We start from the raw sequence: 5,319 nt of genomic DNA on the forward strand, positions 1-5,319 counted from the left end.
TTTGCAATAATGAAAGTCAGGGCCGGCTTAAGTATATTTGGCGCCCTGGCGCCGTGGTGCGACAGATCCCTCCGGCGCCCCTGCCCCGCCCCGTTTCCCAGCCCGGCGGGCGGGCGGAGTTGCACAGCCGAAGCTGCATGGGCGGGTGGGTGGGCGCAGCTCCATGGCGGGCGGGCGCCCTGGCGCCCTGCGCCACCCAGCCTAGCCATAGGGCCGGCCCTGATGAAAGTGACGGGGAAATGCATGGGGAGGTGTCTCATGACAGTTGTTTGATGCAACGTTGCATAGCCTCCAGATGAACAAATTGGAATGAATGCTCAATGAACAGCCGGTATAATGTAAACTCCCTGCAAATATCAGGATGAATGTTGAATGAGCAGGTTGTCTGGAAGCAACCTTTTCATTTAAACGGAGCTCTTTCACTCTTTTACCCCAGGTGCAGAGATCTCCCCCTTTAGTGTTGCTTTTTCTTTGCTGTCTCCCTTTCCTGATCCCATCAGAGCTCTTCAGTGATTGTTTCCCTCATTTTCTGTGTGCTGTTTTTACTGCCGCTGGTTGCTGGGAGGTGCAGGCAGAAAATGGGGCTTGGATCGTCTCCAGTTTTTCAGACGGAACTTTAAGTCCCGCCATGATTCACCCTTGAGCTTTTTGCTTCTGCTGCAGGGGAAGCCCATCCCATCCATTACAGAACAGTTGTTATTTATGTAATTGCAGAAGCACTTAAGGCTCAGGATTGGCATCCACAGACTAAATGTATCAAGTGTATCAAGAGGCATCCTGAGAACAGGTTCAGCATAACGGCAAAGCATCTCTTGCCAGGGACTCATTGCCAAGAGTTAGTCAAATGGCTTTCTCTCAGCCTCAGCACACACACCCCTACCAAACACTCAGCAAACAAATTAGTACTGGTCTACCAAACAGGGTTGATGTAAGGATTCATAGAATCGGAGAGTTGGAAGGGACTCCGAGGATCATCTAGTCCAACCCACTGCAATGCAGGAATCTCAATTAGATCATACAGGATAGATGGCCATCGAACCTCTGCTTTAAAACTCAGGACAAAAGGGAGAAACAAGCTAAGAGGAAGGCACCTTTGGCAAACCCTCACCATGATCAACTCCTACCTGGAAACCTATGTCCCCACTGTGGAAAGACGTGTGGATCCAGAATTGGCCTCCACAGTCACCTACGGAATCACCGCTAAGACTGCGTTCATGGTCTGGAAAACAATCTTATTCGGCTACAAGTGATTGCCAAAGAAGAATAAACTTAAAAACCTCCAAGGAAAGAGAGTCCATAACCTCCCGAGGGCGTCTGTTCCACTGTCAATGCTTATGAAGTGTTTTCTTCAAAAATGCGACATAAATAGGTTCGTAAAGAAATTCCACAAGGGGGGACTTTTATTGCCCTACAAACAGAGTGGTCAGAGGAAGGCTAGGACAGGCCCCCTGGGCCCTCAAGGGTTGTATAATAGAAGAGGGGATTTTTGCAGGGTCAGCTGCTTGCATGGCCAATGTCCAAAGGGCCTTGGACCTCATCTTCCTCTGGCCATCCTACACAGAAATTAAGGGAAGGGCTGGGAAAGTGCCCAGAGGGAGAAGAGTCAGCTACCTGGGGTCTCAGTTCTCAGTCAGGAGGGTACCCCAGACATGGATGGTTGGTCCCTTTCCCAGTAGGAGAAATGCTTTGCTCAGCTGCCTTTAGCCAGCTTTCCTGCTTCATCTGAATGCTGCAGGCCCATGAGATGCCCTGGAGTCACGATTTTCTCCCTCTGCCTGTTCCTGAGAGAAGAGGGTGCAGAGAACACTTGGATCATGTTCTCCTGGGGAAAATCTGAATCACCACATTTGCTGCAGCTGTTGGTGATGATTTTCCAAAGAAGGGAAGATTTGCTAGAAGAGTGGTCTCAGTTTTGCATCGTGTCCAGAGTTGCAAGAGTCGCCCTTCTCTCTCTCTCTCTCTCTCTCTCTCTCTCTCTCTCTCTCTCTCTCTCTCTCTGCCTCCTCCTCTCCCCTGGGACCTGGCTCTGCCCTTCCCCTCCAGAGGCTGATGCTGCTGGCAAGAAAGGCTCAGAAACAAAACATGGGCTTGCGATGAGGATTTTGGTGACCCTTTTGGAAGGTCGAGGAACCCCTTTGGCCACAAGAGGCCGCTACAGATACAGATATCTCTGTGTGTGTTTGGCTCACACATAACAAAGGAAATACAATGCGGTGGAAATGAAAGGTTGCAAGGCAATATTCACTGGTCACTAGATCTCCCAATTCTCTACCTAAATCAGCTGCTTATAATAGATTCCCTCAAATTTATCTCTTATTTTGTCAACAGTTCTAGTTACAGGTAGGTAGCTGTGTTGGTCTGGCGTAGTCAAAACAAAATAATCCCCCCCCTTCCAGTAGCACCTTAGAAACCAACTTAGAGATACCAATGACAAACTTAGTTGGTCTCTAAGGTGCTACTGGAAGAAATTTTATTTATTTTGTCAACAGTGTGTTTAAATTCTGTATCCTCACCCTTTGACCTTGGGCCAGTTTTCCTCTAATCCCAGCCTACCTCACAGGATCGTTGTGATGATAAAATAGGGAGAAGGATGGACCATCTGCACCACCATGAATTCCTTGGAGAAGAAGTGGGATAAAAAACGCAATAAATAAAGGATGAGAAACAGGTTAGGGGCCCAAACAGATAAAGTGGTAGCCCTGAATGCTAGCATGTCAAAATTTTGCTCTCTGCCCTTTTCTTTGGGTGTCCATGGGGTCATGAAGAGTCAGACACGACTAAACAACTCAACAACAGCAACCTGCATCATGCACCAGGTTAAAAACATATATAATGCAAAAACAAAACTCCGAAGAAAGTGTTGCCATGTCAACAGCCACAGCTGCAAGTTCTTATCAGGCTGGGTGTGGCAAGAATATTTTCCACTCTTCCCTCCTCCCCCGCCTTTCTTACCTGCCTTGGAACCCATCCAAGGATATTGGGCAACAGGTGAGCATGCAATTGGCTGCGAGGCAGAGCACGGATGGGGGAGGGGAATTCACCTGAGCAGCCAGGAAGTCATCAAGAACAAAGGCGTCCCAGAGTGACCTGGGCTGGATATCCAAGCAGCAGGGAGGGCAGTGCAGGAGGGTACCAGAGAACATCCAATGAGGTGGGATAGGTCCAGGTAGGAGCACCCAGCCTGATGTGCAGCTTTATCCTGACAGGGGCCATGGCCAGGTGTAGGAAAGAAGACAGGCTCTCCTGCACCTTGAGAAGTGGAGGAAATGCAATGTCGGCAGTTGTTCCTTGTCATGCAAACTGCACCTACTAAAACTGCCTCTTCCCCATGGCTACTTGTGCGGGAGCCCAGTGCCCTTTTCAGTCTGGCCCCCTTGATGATGCCGGTTTGGTGAAAGTACCAGACAGGTTTGCCAATTAGCCGCAGCTAGAGAGACGATGGGGGAAATGACAATGTTCTTCCCCCTGTGCCTACACCATTTTGAGCACTTAATTCTCCCCTCCCCTCTTCTATAAATGCCACCATTAAAAGCTCCTCAATAACTGGGTTTTGTACTGTAACTGAACTCAAAAAGAACAAACCTTTTGCCTGCAACTTTGTGATTGCAGAAAATGAGCCTATAAAGAAGGGAGATGACTCACCAATGGCTCCATCTAATTGTCTGTCTATCTGTAGAAGTTATGTGGTTTTCTACTTTGCTAGCCCTGTTTTGGAAAATAACAAGTTGTGGTGTGTCGATTTGTAATCAGGCCAGTGAGGAGGACTGGCAGCTAGCTGGAGGTGTCTTAGCTCAGGGGTGCAGCACCCTCTTTGTATGCAGAAGCCCCTGGGCATCTGTCCCTGGCATCTCCAGTCAAAAGGATTCCAGGGACCAAGACAGGGAAAGATCCTTTCCCACCCAAGATCCCAGTGAGCCAAGGAAGGCATCACTGAGAATGGCCCAACAGTGCAAAGCAGCCTCCCACATCAAGGCCACAACCCTGCGTTGAGTAATCGTGGCAGTGTGTAATCAGAACCAGTGTGGTGTAGTGGTTAGAGCAGGCTTCCTCAACCTCGGTCCTCCAGATTTTTTGAGACTACAATTCCCAGCATCCCTGACCATAGCTGTAAACTTTCGGATTTGAAAATAAGGGATCAGTAGCAGCCTCACCTGTATATCCAACAATCCAAGATAGCAGTGGGAAACGGCGCTGGAATAAGGGAATTTCCAGCCAAAAATGGGAAGGCTGACAGCTGTGGCTTGGAATAAGGGGGGTTTCCCGCAAAAAAAGGGAGGGTTGACAGCTATATCCCTGACCACTGGTCCTGCCAGCGAGGGATCATGGGAGGGCCAAGGTTGAGGGTCAAATTCCTATTCAGCCATGAAGTTGCCCTTACGCCAGTAATAATCTCTCAACCTAACCTTCCCCACATGGGGATAGAGGGGTAACTATGTATACCACCCTGAATTCTTTGGAGCAAAGGCAGTAATAATAAATAAATTTAACTAAACACTGCAGATGGGAAGCTGAGGCTGAGCGAGAGATGGTTGCCTAAGTCCCAGCAGTGGGACTATAGCAGTGGCTGGATTCAAAGCAGGAAATTCTGATTCATTGCTCTCTTCCTCACTGCTGTACGCACTGCCAATGGAAATGTTAAAGATGCACACCTCCCTTTTTTATTTTGTTGCTAATTATGGGTACTATTGTCTGCTGCTTTTATATGGCCCTGATTACATATGGATTAATGCTAAGCATTTTGGATTCTGAGCATCACCTCCCCAAATTGGGCATTTGCACCCAAGTGGCAGGGTGCATTTTGGTCCAGGGTGGGCATTTTCAGGAGTGGCCGGATCATCACTTCTTTCGGTACCAGTCCTTCTCGCAAAGATGTGTTGGCCACACCCTGTCACATCCCATCAAAGTGGTTTAATAAGCCCAGAGCTGCAAGGGTGGAGGCAGCATGTGGCTGGACACATCATGGAAGCACCAGGTCCACATCATCAGGCTGCATAAACTGAATCAGCAGATACTGTGCTGGACATTGCACTGGAGGAAACTGCAATAAATGTTACAGGTAGGTAGCCGTGTTGGTCTGATGTAGTCAAAACAAAATAAAAAAATTCCTTCCAGCAGCATCTTAAAGACCAACTAAATTTTTATTTTGGTATGAGCTTTCGTGTGCATGCACACTTCTTCAGATACCTTCTTCAGGTATTCTTCAGGTATCTGAAGAAGTGTGCATGCACATGAAAGCTCATACCAAAATAAAAACTTAGTTGGTCTTTAAGGTGCTGCTGGAAGGATTTTTTTTATTTTGCAATAAATGTGGCATTGAGA

The sequence above is a fragment of the Zootoca vivipara genome, chromosome 6, assembly GCF_965207765.1.
Source record: "Zootoca vivipara chromosome 6, rZooViv2.hap1.1, whole genome shotgun sequence".
NCBI lineage: Eukaryota > Metazoa > Chordata > Lepidosauria > Squamata > Lacertidae > Zootoca > Zootoca vivipara.